Source organism: Elaeis guineensis, chromosome 1, assembly GCF_000442705.2.
Source record: "Elaeis guineensis isolate ETL-2024a chromosome 1, EG11, whole genome shotgun sequence".
Lineage (NCBI taxonomy): Eukaryota > Viridiplantae > Streptophyta > Magnoliopsida > Arecales > Arecaceae > Elaeis > Elaeis guineensis.
In genome coordinates, this window is record NC_025993.2 from 61281121 (window position 1) to 61299109 (window position 17989).

The window sequence follows — 17989 nt, forward strand, 5'->3', positions numbered from 1 at the left end:
TTAAATTCATTTGCATTAGTGCAAAAAGAATTCATAGCTCTGGATTTAATTATGCCAATTTCTTATCAACCTCATCCCATTCTTTCTCGAGTTTTGGTTGACTCCTCATCATTTATAATCTTGGTGGGTGTGTGAGGACCGTTCACTATGATACTCCATATATCATAGTCGAGTGCTTGTATGAATATCTTCATCCGAGCTTTCCAATAGGTGTAATTAGACCCATTGAAAAGTGGAGGTCGGTTTGTAGATTGCCCCTCGGCTAGAGAAGTACCGACATGGATTGCCATAGATCTTTGGCTCTTTGATTGTTAGATCAAAGAAGGGCTAGAGCACCGAGCTCTGATACTACTTGTTGCCCAGCTATGCAACCCAAGAGGGGGGGGGGTGAATTGGGTTTCTAAAAATTTTAGGCTTAATTAATTACTTATGATGAATGAGAACAAAGACTTTAAATTAAGATTAATTTTCTAAAGCAGAATGCAAGGATATAATAAAGAAATAAAGAGAAACAATAAAGCACACCACAAACACAAGGATTTATAGTGGTTCGGTGCCAACCTTGCACCTACATCCACTCTCCAAGCTCCTACTTGGGAATTTCAATCCACTATACTTGTATTCAACCCGAATACAAACGTTGAAAACTCCGACACTAGCTATCCCAAGCTAGTCTACTTATTTTTTGGGTACAAGTCAATCCAAAACACTCCGATTTCAGGTTCGGATCAACCTTCCCTTATTTTGGAAATCCTCCAAAAACAAGAATAAATACTCACAAAGAGTAAAATAGCTTAGAGCACAAATTAATACAATAACAGCTCTTTAAATGAGCGAATATAACAATAAAAATACTTTACTCAAATGAAGAATCCCTTTTTGGATTTTCTCAAGGTGGATGAATGCTTGAATGAATGCTTGAGAAGGGAATGATCTTTGATTGAAGACTTCTTGAAGGCTTTGAAGGATCTCTAGATCAAGGTTGAAAACAATAGGCGTGAAAAATCCTCTCTTTGAATGCTCTTGAATCTCTTTCACAATCTCTCGTGTATATTGTGGATCACCTGTCTCTCTCTCGTGTAGATTTTGGATCCTCTTTTCTTTTTCTTTCAAATGTCTCGTTGATCACTTCGTGTATATTTTGGATCCTCTCTTTTGTATTTGATCTCTCGTTTGATCTCCTATTTCTTTCACCATTTGAAACCTTTTATAACCTTAAGAAGCAAGAGAAAATATATTAGGCAGAAAAAGAGCCGTTAGAGTATTTTTAGGAAGCATAAAAGGCAATTAAAACGGGCAAAAAAACTAGCCGTTGCAGATATTTTCCGTCGCAGGGGTCGACTCATGAGTCGACTCATGCTTCAGGAGTCGACTCATGAGTCGACTTCTGTCGCAAAGACCAGAAACTTGGATTTATGGATTTTTTGGCCCAAATCAGTAGAGGTCGACTCATGAGTCGACTCATGCCTTGTGGATCGACTCATGAGTCGACTCATAGGTCATGCCAAGCCAAAAATCCAGCGTGCCATGAGAATTTTTTGCGTGCCAATCAGCTCATAGTGCCATGAGTTGACTCATGAGTCGACTCATGCACTTCAAACCTTCATAACTTCAAAAATATAAATCCAAAAATAATGAAATTTTCACCAATAGATTACAAATCATTTGTTCTACCAAATGATACTATCAAATCAGGATTTTAGTAAAATTATGATTTTGCCCTTGAAGAGCATAAAGACTTTTTCAATTTAAAATTATTTGTATCCCTTCAATCTGCTTTGTAATCATCAAAATCAATCTAGGAGCAACAAAGATGTTAGCGTCATAAATTATCAAAAATCCCTTCAATAAATATAAAAATATACCACTTATCATACTCTCCAACTTAAATTTTGCTTGTCCTCGAGTAAAGAAAGAATTTAGAATCAAGTACCGTCTTAAAATCTCAAATTTCACCAAACAATTTTCAAAAGGACCACTGATGTTTAGTAGAGTGTAAATGAGGCATGTCATTGGGGTATTAATACTAGTCAATATGAGAGTTAAACTAAGAACACTAAACCTTTTCTGAACTTTTTCAAATTATCGCTACCTTTATCTCCAAATCATTCACCTTCACATGGACAAGTATATTGTTACTTCTATCCTTCATTTATTGATTGATTTTTTTTTTTAATGTTATACTGCTATTGAGTATCTTAACCCTTTAAGCTTTCTGTTTGACCCATGTAGCGAGTTTTTAGTCAATGACTCCCAAACTAGATGGCTTTAGGGCACTAGGTATAAAATACCCCTCGAACCTACTTGCTCGAATTAAACAGGCTACGAGTTAAAACTAGCTTTACAACAAAGCTTCTTTGTCCTTCATACCTTTTGATGTGAAACTCAATGCTTGCTTAAGCAAAGAGGCCCGGTTACTCAGCATGAAGTATTTAAAAACTTCTTTTTTTAAATATATGAACAAATGTATAGTTACTTTAACAAGTCCATAAGAAGTAAACTCTTCTTTGATGCTGGTAGAAAGATTTAGAAATGCTCAAAGAAAATTATTTAAGTTCTAAACTTAACTCTTTATTGAGTTTTCTTAATACTTGATCCCTCAATATCTCACAAACTCTCTGATCTGTGTATCTATTTTCTTTTAAAAATTCTTGGTTTAACTTGATTCTTAAGTGTAATCAGATGCTTAAATATCAAATACTAACTTACTTGAGAACTTAAAAATTTTTTTTATTCTCCTCCCAAACTTAATCAACATTGTCCTCAATGGAGTAGAAAAAATGAACGGTGCATGTAAAAAGAAAGAAAAGGAGAGATGTCACCTGATCCATAAGTCTTTTCAAAACTGATTCTCCCCCAATTTAGCCAAGATTATTTTCAGATCCCTACAAAAGACATTAAACAAGACTCGATTATCCTAAACAAAATACAAAAGAAAGCAAAGGCAAAAATAAAAATTGAAAACTGGGTTGCCTCCCAGGAAGCACTAAGTTTACCGTCTTCAGCCAGACCATGCTGATTCTCTCACCTATCCCATGTCGAATATTGGATTGATAAATTCCAATAATTTTGGATTGCCAATCTCAAGAAGATGGCCTTTGATAAATTTTAATATTTTATTACCAATCTTCAAAAAGTATTTCACATCTCCATTTTTAATTGTAGTAAGATAATTCACAAACTCATTCACAGACCTTTGTTTATCAAGAATTTCTCTTATTTGTTCCTCTAAAATGCTCATGAATTGAGTTTTTGGGTTAGGAGTTGAGCTCGATGCAATGGATACTGGAAGGGTGTCACTTAATTTTAAATATATATATTCAGATGTGATCAAGGGTAATTTCAATTCTGGAGAGGATGGTGATTCTAAAGAAGAAGAACCGATTTCTAAAGCTGAAGCAAATTAAACTTTTGGTGAATATATCTCAGGTAACTCATCTGCTATCTTCTCAGTATCAATTTTGAGCTCAGATTCTTCTATCAGATTAGTCTCAATACTAACATGTTCTTTCAAATTTATATTTCGGCTAGCATCAGTACTAGCCTCACTTACCTGATCTTGGTATGAGTCCTTAAGAATTTTATCTCTTGTAAGCTCAGAGATTACTATATCAATTTCAAATTGAGGATTCTTAAGTGGGACATTGGATTGATGACTTGATCCAGGTAGTTGGTGGATGGGTGGGTCATTTTCAAAATTCAGTATTGATTTGTTTGGCAATTGACCTAGTTCTCTCCTCATGGTAGACTCAGTTAATTGATCTATTTGTACTTCTAACCTGATGAGGAATTGCTGTTGGATCATGATCATTTATTGAAGTTGGCTAAATCTATCATTGCCTAGATTGGTCTGTTGAGGAGGTGGGAATAATGGCTAATTGTAATAAGATGACTGAGTAGGCTGAGTAGGCTGACCACTATTATAAGCATAGTTTTGATATTGGAGCCTACTCTGAAAGTTTTGCAAAGAAAGAATTTGGGTCTGAGCCTGAGTCTGTTGGGGTCTCCAAGAAAAATTAGGATGGTTCCTCCAATCTTGATTATATACATTTAAGAATGGGTCATTGACAGGATTAGAATAACTTTGAGCAGCTTGAACTTGTTCTTGGATGAAAGGTGAAAATTGTGCAGCCTTGGACATTCGCTCACATGATGGGCCGGGCAAGCACAGATAGAACAAATCTCTTGATAATTAGGTGGTGGTGTGTATTGTGCAGGAGATTGTTGACCTAATGCTAGGAACTGATCAAATTTCTGGGCAAGAAGGTCGACTTTATCTAATCTTTGGGCTATTAGGTTCAGATCGATCTTAGGACTAGAGTCTGTTTACTTGATCTCAAGAATTCCTGTCTGCTTTTGGTGAGGGATTGATCTTTCGTAAGGGGATAATGAAGCATGATTGATTGAATTTTTACTCAAAGTTTTAAACAAAGTGTAGGCTTCATCCTCACTTTTACTAATGAATGCACCCCCACAAGATGCATCTACCATCTGTCTGTATTGGTCACCTAAACCCTCATAAAAAGCTTGAACAATTTGCCACTTAGATAGACCATGGTGTGGGTATTTTCTAAGAAGTTCCTTAAGTCTCTCCCATGATTCATGAATTTGTTCTCCTGGAAGCTGAGCAAATCCAGTGATGGCTCGCCTCATGGTGTTGGTTCGACCTATGGGATAGAATTTCTTAAGAAACTCGTGCTGTATTTCAACCCAAGTTTGGATTGGTCTCCCAATTGTGCCAAGCCAGTATTTGGTTTTATCTTTAAGTGAGAAGGAGAATAAGGTCAATCTAAGTGCATCATCAGTAAAATTTTAAATTTTCACTGTAGAACAAATTTCTAAGAACTCATCCAGATGCTTGTAAGGATCTTCATTAGTATTCTCATAGAAAGATGAAAGCATCTGGATTGTGGTTGACTTGATCTCATAGTGGCTTGCAGGGATATCAGGTAAGTGGATACAAGTCGATGGGTTATAGGTGGAAGGAATAAAATATTCCTTCATCTGCCTAGGTGGTTCTCTAGGATCTCCAGCTATCTGATTTTCAGGTTTAATATGAATCAATCGTTCAATCTCAGGATTGGATATAACTAGGTCAGGATAGAGAGATCTTCTACCTTGCATATACCAGTGCAAACCCTAATGTATGATTCAAGTTTTGTTTTTGTTTCATCTCTTTTTTTTTTTTAAGAGAGAAAGGAGAGAGAAGAAAGAAAGAGCCCTAGACCTAGATATGTAAGGTGGGAAGAATTAGTTGTGGTTTAGTGTTAATTACAATCAAGTTAGCAAACAATTAAACCTAGACACCTATGAGTTTTTTAGACCTAACAGTTCGATATAGAGTGGCTTAGTCTAGATACAAATTAGATTTATTTTCACTTCCTTCAATTAGCCAGGTAAGAGGTGGGATCGTGGGAGTCCCCCCGTTGCTTGCCTTAGACACCAATTGAATTGGCTAGGTAAGCTAACGGAACTAATTAAATAACCACGAGTCCACTTAGGCAGAGCCTTTGTAACCTCTAGCCTTAGACACTAGTTTCAGGGGTGAGTCCAAACTTACTTTGTACTTGACTTGACCACAATACTCAGAACTGAACTCGATTAATACTAGGGGCCAATGTCTACTTGATTTTAGTTAGGCTAGGGTTAATGTGGGATGCTAGTTGGTTATTTTTGGACCAAGGGAGGGTAATGAAATCTCTACCTTATCTTGTTATGGGTATTGCCCTTAAATTTATTTGAGATGAATATGCACAACCAATTTCAAACAAGGGGTTCTATGCAACTAAATTAGATGCATGAAACTAATAAAACTTGAAAGCTTATCTTGTGTCCAGTGATCACCAAAAATAAATCTACAATGATGAATGCTCCTAAAAATTAAGTTTCTACTCTTATCATGCAATTTTTATTAGGTTTATGTAGATCAATTTTAGTTTAATTAAAAAATAATAATTAATACTAAAAAAAAGTTAAGGTTAGGGTTAGGATTGATCTCACCAATTTGGAAGCTTTCTATCTTTTTTTTTTTAATTTTTGAATTTTTTTCTGTAAAAAGTTAAAAAAAGTTAGTAAGCAATAGTCATAAGAAAATCAAAGAAATCAAACAATAAAATTATTGCCTTTCCCGACAACGACGCCAAAAATTGATACGATCGTGATGCTGTCATTAGGACACCATGATTATCAATCAAATTCTGACTTCAATAAAAATTAAAAATATGTAGAAAGTAGTGAGTCGGGTCGAATCCACAGAGAAGGTAAGATTTTGATTTGAAATCTTTGATTTTACAAAAAAAAATAAAATTTTAGAGAAAGCAATTTAAGTTGAAAAATAAAAATTAAAAGTATAAAAAATAAATCGGATACTAAGATCTACTAACTAGATCCTAGCATCTATTTACAATAAAAATAAATAATAAAAATTTAAAAAATATAAAAATAAATTGGTACTAAGATCTACTAATTAGATCTTAGCATCTACGTGCAAAAAAATAAAAGACAGGAATTTAAAATGCAAGAAAATAAATTTTGTATTAATTAAAATTAAAATTTAAGTACAAAGAATTTAAAAAAATAATAAAATAAAATAAAAATAAAATTGTAACATAGATCTGAAGTTGATCAGCCAAGCCTCATCGGGAAGATGGTTGATGACCTCTCCATCTTTCGTCGTACTCCGTAGAGCGAACCGATTTTTCCCCTTCTTTTCCTTGGGTCCCTAAACTTATTTAATTTTTTTTTCTATTTTTTTATACACTTTCTACTCAATTTTTCTGCTCTCAAAGCTTATTCCTGGATCCCCTATTTATAGATAAATTTTTCATAATTTTTGGTAGAAAAAGGAGTCCTATGACCCTTAGAAATCATATTAATCCCCTTAGAAATATTCTTGACCATCGGATCAGCTTTGGACCGCCCAGATCTGATCAAAATCTATAGTTTTAATCCTTATCAAAGTTGGATCGAATGTCAACCATTGGATCTGGATTCTGATGAAGTTCTGGCCATCGGATCGTGCAATTTAAATCTTTAACATAGTCGGGAGCGACCTCAGCCGTCCGATCACTTGATGGATCGCTTCTGGGCTGTCAGATCGTGCAAAAACCCCTCTTTATAAACCAGCAATGGATGCTGACCATCGGATCTGGGTCAGAATAAATTTCAATCATTGGATCGCATCCAGAATCCTTCTCTCGCTATGAGCCGCACCTGTGGACCGCGTGAAGTTTTCTGTGGACCGCACCTTGGCTCTGTGGACCGAGCGACTGGTCCACCATGCATCGGAGGCTATTTTCTTTATTTTTTAGGATATTTTAGCTTCATTTTTGCTCTGATTTTTACCTGAAAAAATGAAAAAAGTATGTATTAAATTCTTCAAAAATTTTTCTTCATTTTGGTGCTTAAATTACTCAATTAAATTAACATCTATTTTTTTTATAAATATATCTAATTTTATTTTTTTTTAATTACTTATTTTTTAAAAAAAATTAATAAATTCATAAAATTAAGATTTTTAAGAAGATGTTAGCACCATATATTATCAAAAATACCTTCAATAAATATAAAAATATACCACTTATCACACTCTCAAACTTAAACTTTACTTGTCCTCGAGTAAAGAAAGAATTTAGAATCAAGTACCGTCTTAAAATCTCAAATTTCACCAAATAATTTTCAAAAAGACCACTGATGTTTAGTAGAGTGTAAATGAGGTATGTCATTGGGGTATTAATACTAGTCAATATGAGACTTAAACTAAGAACACTAAACCTTTTCTGAACTTTTTCAAATTATCGCTACCTTTATCTCCAAATCATTCACCTTCACATGGATAAGTATATTGTTACTTCCATCCTTCATTTATTGATTGATTTTTTTTTTTAATGTTGTACTGCTATTGAGTATCTTAACCCCTTAAGCTTTCTGTTTGACCCATGTAGCGAGTTTTCAGTCAATGACTCCCAAACTAGATGGCTTTAAGGCACTAGGTATAAAATACCCCTCGAACCTACTTGCTCGAATCAAATAGGCTACGAGTTAAAACTAGCTTTACAACAAAGCTTCTTTGTCCTTCATATCTTTTGACGCGAAACTCAATGCTTGCTTAAGCAAAGAGGCCCAGTTACTCAGCATGAAATACTTAAAAACTTTTTTTTTTTAAATATATGAACAAATATATAGTTACTTTACATAAGTCCATAAGAAGTAAACTCTTCTTTGATGCTAGTAGAAAGTTTTAGAAATGCTCAAAGAAAATTATTTAAGTTCTAAACTTAACTCTTTATTGAGTTTTCTTAATACTTGATCCCTCAATATCTCACAAACTCTCTGATCTGTGTATCTATTTTTTTTAAAAAATGCTTGATTTAACTTGATTCTTAAGTGTAATCAGATGCTTAAATATCAAATACTAACTTACTTGAGAACTTAAAAAAAAAATTTTATTCTTCCCCCAAACTTAATCAATATTGTCCTCAATGGAGTAGAAAAAATGAACGGTGCATGTAAAAAGAAAGAAAAGGAGAGATGTCACCTGATTCATAAGTCTTTTCAAAACTGATTCTCCCCCCAATTTAGCCAAGATTATTTTCAGATCCCTACAAAAGACATTAAGCAAGACTCGATTATCCTAAATAAAATGCAAAAGAAAGCAAAGGCAAAAGCAAAAATTGAAAACTTGAAAACTGGATTGCCTCCCAAGAAGCGCTAAGTTTACCGTCTTCAGCCAGACCATGTTGATTCTCTCACCTATCCCATGTCGAATATTGGATTGATAAATTCCAATGATTTTGGATTGCCAATCTCAAGAAGATGGCCTTTGATAAATTTTAATATTTTATTACCAATCTTCAAAAAGTATTTCATATCTCTATTTTTAATTATAGTAAGATAATTCACAAACTCATTCACAGACCTTTGTTTATCAAGAATTTTTTCTATTTGTTCTTCTAAAATGCTCATGAATTGAGTTTTTGGGTTAGGAGTTGAGCTCGACGCAATGGATACTGGAAGGGTGTCACTTAATTTTAAACATATATATTCAGATGTGATCAAGGGTAATTTTAATTCTAGAGGAGATGGTGATTCTAAAGAAGAAGAACCGATTTCTAAAGCTGAAGCAAATCAAACTTTTGGTGAATATATCTCAGGTAACTCATCTGCTATCTTCTCAGTATCAATTTTGAGCTCAGGTTCTTCTATTAGATTAGTCTCAATACTAACATGTTCTTTCAAATTTACATTTCGGCTAGCATCAGTACTAGCCTCACTCACCTGATCTTGGATGAGTCCTTAAGAATTTTATCTCTTGTAAGCTTAGAGATTGCTATATCAATTTCAAATTGAGGATTCTTAAGTGGGACATTGGATTGATGACTTGGTCCAGGTAGTTGATGGATGGATGGGTCATTTTCAAAATTCGATATTGATTTGTTTGGCAATTGACCTAGTTCTCTACTCATGGTAGACTCAGTTAATTGATCTATTTGTGCTTCTAACCTGACGAGGGATTGCTGTTGGATCATGATCATTTATTGAAGTTGGCTAAATCTATCGATGGCTAGATTGATCTGTTGAGGATGTGGGTATAATGGTTGATTGTAATAAGATGACTGAGTAGACTGGCTAGGCTAACCACTATTATAAGCATAGTTTTGATATTGGAGCCTACTCTGAAAGTTTTGCAAAGGAAGAATTTGGGTCTGAGCCTGAGTCTGTTGGGGTCTCCAAAAAAAATTAGGATGGTTTTTCCAATCTTGATTATATGCATTTAAGAATGGGTCATTGACAGGATTAGAATAATTTTGAGCAGCTTAAACTTGTTCTTGGATGAAAGGTGAAAACTATGTAGCCTTGGACATTCGCTCACATGATGGGCCGGGATAGTACAGATAGAACAAATCTCCTGATAATTAGGTGGAAGTGTGTATTATGCAGGAGATTGTTGACCTAATGCTAGGAACTGATCAAATTTTTGGGCAAGAAGGTCAACTTTATCTAATCTTTGGGCTATTAGGTTCAGATCGATCTTAGGACTAGAGTCTGTTTACTTGATCTCAAAAATTTTTGCCCACTTTTGGTGAGGGATTGATCTTTCGTAAGAGGATAATGAAGCATGATTGATTGAATTTTTACTCAAAGTTTCAAACAAAGTATAGGCTTCATCCTCACTTTTACTCATGAATGCACCCCCACAAGATGCATCTACCATCTGTCTGTATTGGTCACCTAAACCCTCATAAAAAGCTTGAACAATTTGCCACTTAGATAGACCATGGTGTGGGCATTTTCTAAGAAGTTCCTTAAGTCTCTCCCATGATTCATGAATTTGTTCTCCTGGAAGCTGAGCAAATCCAGTGATGGCTCGCCTCATGGTGTTGGTTCGACATATGGGATAGAATTTCTTAAGAAACACATGCTGCATTTCAGCCCAAGTTTGGATTGGTCTTCCTATTGTGCCAAGCCAGTACTTGGCTTTATCTTTAAGTGAGAAAGGGAATAAGGTCAATCTAAGTGCATCATCAGTAAAATTTTGAATTTTCACCGTCGAACAAATTTCTAAGAACTCATCCAGATGCTTGTATGGATCTTCATTAGTATTCTCATAGAAAGACAAAAGCATCTGGATTGTGGTCGACTTGATCTCATAGTGGCTTGCAGGGATATCAGGTAAGTGGATACAAGTCGATGGGTTATAGGTGGAAGGAATAAAATATTCCTTCTTCTGCCTAGGTGGTTCTCTAGGATCTCCAGCTATCTGATTTTCAGATTTAATATGAATCAACCATTCAATCTCAAGATTGGATTTAACTAGGTCAGGATAGAGAGATCTTCTACCTTGCATATACCAGTGCAAACCGTAATGTATGATTCAAGTTTTTTTTTTGTTTCATCTCTTTTTTTTTTTTTAAGAGAGAAAGGAGAGAGAAGAAAGAAAGAGCCCTAGACCTAGGTATGTAAGGTGGGAAGAATTAGTTGTGGTTTAGTGTTAATTACAATCAAGTTAGCAAATAATTAAACCTAGACACCTATGGGTTTTTTAGACCTAACAGTTCGATGTAGAGTGGCTTAGTCTAGATACAAATTGGATTTATTCTCACTTCCTTCAATTAGCTAGGTAAGAGATGGGATCATGGGAGTCCCCCCATTGCTTGCCTTAGACACCAATTGAATTGGCCAGGTAAGCTAACGAAACCAATTAAATAACCACGAGTCTACTTAGGCAGAGCCTTTGTAACCTCTAGCCTTAGACACTAGTTTCAGGGGTGAGTCCAAACTTACTTTGTACTTGACTTGACTACAATACTCAGAACTGAACTCGATTAATACTAGGGGCCAATGTCTACTTGATTTTAGTTAGGCTAGGGTTAATGTGGGATGCTGGTTGGTTATTTTTAGACCAAGAGAGGGTGATGAAATCTCTACCTTATCTTGTTATGGGTATTGCCCTTAAATTTATTTGAGATGAATATGCACAATCAATTTCAAACAAGGGGTTCCATGCAACTAAATTAGATGCATGAAACTAATAAAACTTGAAAGCTTACCTTGTGTCCAGCGATCACCAAAAATAAATCTACAATGATGAATGCTCCTAAAAATTAAGTTTCTACTCTTGTCATGTAATTTTTATTAGGTTTATGTAGATGAATTTTAGTTTAATTAAAAAAAATAATAATTAATACTAAAAAAAAAAGTTAAGGTTAGAGTTAGGATTGATCTCACTAATTTGAAAGCTTTCTATCTCTTTTTTTTTTAATTTTTGAATTTTTTTCTGTAAAAAGATAAAAAAAGTTAGCAAGCAATAGTCATAATAAAATCAAAGAAATCAAACATTAAAATTGGTGCCTTTTTCAGCAACGGCGCCAAAAATTGATACGATCGCGATGCTGTCGTTAGGACACCGTGATTATCAATCAAATTTTGACTTCAATAAAAATTAAAAATATGTAGAAAGTAGTGAGTTAAGTCGAATCTACAGAGAAGGTAAGATTTTGATTTGAAATCTTTGATTTTACAAAAAGAAAATAAAATTTTGGAGAAAGTAATTTAAGTCAAAAAATAAAAATTAAAAGTACGAAAAATAAATCGGATACTAAGATCTACTAACTAGATCCTAGCATCTACTTACAATAAAAATAAATAATAAAAATTTAAAAAGTATAAAAATAAATTGATACTAAGATCTACTAATTAGATCCTAGCATCTACGTGCAAAAAAATAAAAGACAGGAATTTAAAGTGCAGGAAAATAAATTTTGCATTAATTGAAATTGAAATTCAAATATAAAGAATTTAAAAAGAATAATTAAATAAAATAAAAATAAAATTATAACAAAGATCTGAAGTTGATCAGCCAAGTCTCGTCGGGAAGATGGTTAATGATCTCTCCATCTTCCGTCATACTCTGTAGAGATAACCGACTTTTCTCCTTCTTTTCCTTGAGTCTCTAAATTTATTTAATTTTTTTCTCTATTTTTTTTTTATACTTTTTACTCAATTTTTCTACTCCCAAAGGTTATTCCCGGACCACCTATTTATAAATAAATTTTTCATAACTTTTGGTAGAAAAAAGAGTCCTAAAACCCTTAGAAATCATATTAATCTCCCTAGGAATATTCTTGGCTGTCTGATCAGCTTTGGACCACCCAGATCTGATCAAAATCCATAGTTTTAATCCTTATCAAAGTCGGATCGAATGTCAGCCATTGGATCTAGATTTTGATGAAGTTCTGACCATCGAATCATGCAATTTAAATCATTAACACAGTCAGGAGCATCCTCAGCCATCCGATCACTTGATAGATCGCTTCTGGGCTGTCAGATCGCACAAAAACCCCTCTTTATAAACCAGCAATGGATGCTGACCGTCGGATCTGGGTCGGGATGAATTTCAACCATTGGATTGCATCCAAAATCCTTCTCTTGCTGTGAGCTGTGTCTGTGGACTGCATGAAGTTTTCTGTGGACCGCGTCCTATCTCTATGGACCGAACGATCTGTCCACCGTGCACCAGAAGCTATTTTTTTATTTTTTAGGATATTTTAGCTCCATTTTTGCTTTGATTTTTACCTAAAAAATTAGAAAAAATATGCATTAAATTCTTCAAAAAAAAAAATTCATTTTGGTGCTTAAATTGCTCAATTAAATTAACATCTATTTTTTTATAAATATATCAAATTTCATATTTTTTTCAAAATCACTTATTTTTTAAGAAAATTCAATAAATTCATGAAATTAGGATTTTTAATAAAATGTTAGTACCATAAATTATCAAAAATATCTTCAATAAATATAAAAATATATCACTTATCATCATTGAACATGTCCAACTCCAGAACATTCTGCTGTCGAGAATGTCTCTGATGGGATATAGGTATAAGTGTCCCTTAAATCTGAGATCGCCTCAATGACTTGCAAGCAACTCACTGTACTTTGGTACTGGACTAATTAAATTTTTAATTCAGTGATGGAAGGCTTCTGGGCATAGTCAAGTACTTGCAAACTCAGAGTGTGATCAAGATGGGATTGACCACTCCAAGAGTTGGAGAAGAATGAGTCGCTGTATTTCAATTTAGCAAAATCTTGGCCAGGATAATCCATTAGATGGATTTGATATTTTGAAATACAATGTGGACAATCTAATCAGAGTTGACAGTTGAACTCTGAGATATCCTATGAGTATTTTGGTCAAAGAGATGAATTATATGGAAACTATATCCACATGGGTTCTAAGGATGTTGTTCTACACATTTGACCTATCCAACCGTCGGGTATCATTGCTAGATGATCACTTCGATTGGTATAGAAATTTATTTCTATACTACTGACTTAGGTTAGGATTTATGAGGTCACACACATTAAAGTTTACGATCCGATCGGATGGTTGATCAACGATTAAGAATCATTCTAGGGTTAAATGATCAATACGATTGACATTTAACCTAGTGCAAGTGTTACAGGAGGATCGATTAGCAATTTGATTGCTAATTGGCTTAATTTGATTAAGCCAATGGGCTGAGATTAAGTCTAATTAAATATAATTTAATTATATTTAGTTTGGACTTGATTGGATCAAGTTCAATTGATTTATTGGATAAGCCAAGTACAAGAAAAAAACTAATCCTAGTTCAATTAGACTTGGGTCAACCTAATTTCTAATTCAATTAGAAAATTAAATCAGATTTAAATCTAATTTAATCTGATTAAATTAGATTCTTAATTGGGTTAAGACTTATTTTAATTGAGTTGATTTGATTTTGATTTGATTTGGTTTGAGAAACCAAATTTGAACAAGTCATAGATTGAATCCTAGTAAGACTAGGATTCTACCTTGCGCCACCTTAGCCCCCCATGCCCACTCTCTCTTATTTTGTATGAAAAAACCTTCTCTCCTAGGTCTTCACACATGCCCAAAGCTTTTCACTCTTTCTCTCTTATATGGAATGTGGTTGAGGACCAAGTCAAAGTAGGAATTAGTTTGGATTTCAAATTCTATGAGATAGAATTTTAGGAAACCAAAACTCTTTCTTTATAGCACAGAGTTTACCTAGATTTTTTTTGAGATTTTTGTGGCTTTTATAGCACATATTGTATGCCCTTTGCTGGTGGTCCATGGTAGAAAAAGAAACAGGGGGTGCCCATGAGTTGGGCACCACTTGTCTTGCCCTATTTGGATTTTTCTTGACTAGGTATTTGACCTAGACAAGGATTCTTTATATCTCATGATTTAAGATGAATTTCTTCTTAAAATATTTATGGATTATAGAGAATTGAGAGACCTTTAAGGTGTGTAAAAATTAAGGAGAAAGAGTATTGGGGCATAGAGATATAATAGACACAAAACTAAGTGTCTAGGTGATAGCAAAGAGAAGAAAAAAAGGGTCTTCTTCTAGGGTTGCTGAGTTCACCTCTACCCTTCCTCCATCTATGAGTTTCTGAGAGTGTCTCATATCTAAAACTTTTTTTTCTACTTTTCATCTGTAGAAGAATCCAAATCAAGAAGAAGGAAGCATCTGATCGACCATCGAAGAAGGATCAGCACAGTACTAGCATACTGTGCTAATTTTTTGGACCAGGACTTCTGATCATGATTCGTGGGCTCGTGTGGATGACTCCTAGAGGCCGAACGTGTGTGCAGCTTGCAATGTCATCCTCAAGCCCGAATCAGTAAAGTTAGAACATCTAACTTACAAGGTAATAGATCTGATCTATTATATTTGACATACATTAGATGTAGTATAAAAACATGTTGATATAATCAACATGTAGTTCTTGCTCTTTATATTTTAATTTTTGATTTAATATCATGTAATAATCATGTAATAAGATCTTAGATCTAAGAATTTTTGGATTTTATAAGATAAATTTTGATTTATTTTAGTCTTCCACTGTCTGATCTTGAAAAAGTTTCAAGATCTAACCCTGAAACCCTAGATTTGGTTCCTTCAATTGGTATCAGAGCCTAGGTTGTTTATTACATGATTATTTACACATACTTAGATTATTTCTTAGATTAGATCTAATTTATAATCTAATTGTTAAATCTAAAATTAAAATTTTTAGATCAATCACGAACTGTAGGTTATCCTGCTGTAAGGTTTACCCCTTACAGTGCAAAGATTATCCTAGTTCATGTAGATCTATCTTTAATCATAAATTTGTTAGATATGATCTAGATTAAATTTATGATTTATTAGATTTAAAAGATATTTAAATCTAAAATAAAATTTCTTTGTTAATAATTTTCGTGCAAAGAACTATCATATATTTGTCTGAAAAATTTACGCAGTTTAAAGTTAAAATTGTTTCAATTACATGAACCTGTTTAGATTAGATCTAAAGTAGTTTCATGCTTATTTTACTTGCATTTTGATTATGAATCAAACATGCAACTTGATTGGTAGAACCATGTTATAAAAATATTTTACAAACATAAAAATTATTTTTTAAAAGCTGAACCCCAACCCTCAGTCCAAAACTTAATTGAGAATTAAGAAGTTATTTGATTAGGTTCTAGGATTGTGAATTGAAGAACCTAAGACACAAACCATAACACATTGGGTTAATGGGTTAGTGGGAATTAGGTCCATTATTTGGGTTAGACCTAAGGTTAGATTAAAGATGGACTTAATTAGAGAATTGACTAAATCTAATCAATTGTTATCTTAGATTAGGTCAAGGATTCTCTAGATCAATTACAATAGTTGTAGTTGGTCAAATTCATGTCTTTAATGAGAACCAAATGGACTTGATTCTTGGCTAAGCGGTCTAGCATGAACTATTAGGTTGATCTAATCAAAACTAATTAAATCAGTTGGTGTCTAAGGCAAGCTTTGGTAGACCCTCCCACCGATCGAACTTACCTGGCCTCTTGGTAAAATTATGTTTTGATCGGATCACTTGACTATTCGAGCTGACCCATGTCAGCTAGGTAAATCAGTGTGACTGATTTAGGTGCTCCTAGATCAGCCCTTTTAATGGTCTCCCTTAAGCTGACTTGGTGAAGCCAGTGGGAGGATCATGATAAGCTGGTTCATCTAATCTCCTCCTCTAAATCAATTAAATCCTCTAAACTTATTAGATCCTTAAAATAAAATAGTTATGATGATAACTAGATCATAGCCTCCCATTAAGTGGATGATAATGGGTCCATCAGTTGGATAATCATTGGAGGCCCAAAGGCTTGGTGCTTATCGACTGATGGAATTATCATTCATAATATGATTCATTGATGGCATCTTTCTAAATGGTAGTTAGGTTAGCCAACCAAAGTCGGGCCTAATCATTCATTGGCTAGATGGGCCAAGTATAGTCATGTTAATGGTTGGACCTAACTAGACCTTTTCAGTAGAGGCCAAAGCCTACTGATTAGGGACTGGGGCAAAATTAAAATTATTAGAAATTATTTAGAGAAATAATTGGTTATGAACCTATCCTTAGATGTACATGGGTTGGCCAACCAAAGTTGGACTTATGTGCAGTTTAAGTGGATTCTAGTACCCACTAAGGAATTAGGGTAATTCCTCGAATTGGAGGTAGAGGCTACCAATTTGAATAAAATAGTGGGAGAAATATTTTGATTAAAGTCCAAATCTTTAGGTTTAATGAATCAATTACTAATTAAGTTATGATTTTCTTTTGTACAGATATGGCCACTTTTCTATCGCTCTAATCATTGTTGGACAATAAAAATTTGGTGGGACCCAACTTTGGTAGCTGGTATCGAAAGTTAAAGATAGTCCTAGAGTATGAATGGATCCTATATGTGATAATGGATCCTGCACCTGAGGAGCTAGCTGCCAATGCATGTGGAACAGTCAGAGATACTTACCAAAAGTGGCTCAGTGATCGGACCACGATACACTGCATCATGCTGGCTGCCATGAGCAACAAGTTCAGTCACAGATTTGAGACGGCTCAACCAAAGGACATGCTTCAAGTGTTGAAGGATGCCTTTGGCACACCCGATGACGTGGAGAGGCACAAGACAAATTGTGCCATCTTCAACATCAAAATATGGGATGGTGCCTCTATCATTGATCATGTATTGTACATGATCGAGCTGATGGAGCATTTGAGCAAGCTCGACTTTTCCTTGCATGAGTAGCTTGGGAAAGATTTAATATTAAACTCGCTGTCCAAGTCTTATCTCCCATTCCTCACTCATTATAAAATGATAAAGCCTGAAGTAAACTACCACGGATTATTGAGGTTGCTTCAGAACTTTGAGAAGGATCACCAACTCCAAAAGGAGTCGCTGAACTTAGTAGGAGGTTCGTCTTCTGGTTCTCGACCCTTTGAGAAAGGGAAGAAGAACAAGAAGAAGAAAGTGAAGAAAGTGCAAGTTCAGGCTGGGACATCAGTGTAAAACCAGACCAAAAAGATCAAGCCCGATAAGAGTCAAGCTGAATGCTTCTTTTACAAGAAGCGGGGACACTGAAAGAGAAACTGTCCTCAATACATTGCTTTCCTGGATCCGAACAGA

At 34.4% G+C, this 17989-nt stretch overlaps 1 non-coding gene across 1 annotated transcript; it reads left to right on the forward strand.

Annotated features, from left to right (window-relative positions):
• Positions 1–10271: 10271 nt before the first annotated feature.
• On the forward strand, positions 10272–10378 carry LOC140854970 (small nucleolar RNA R71). The gene has a single exon (XR_012138063.1). It is a non-coding gene; the product is annotated as a small nucleolar RNA R71 (small nucleolar RNA).
• The last annotated feature ends 7611 nt before the right edge of the window (positions 10379–17989 follow it).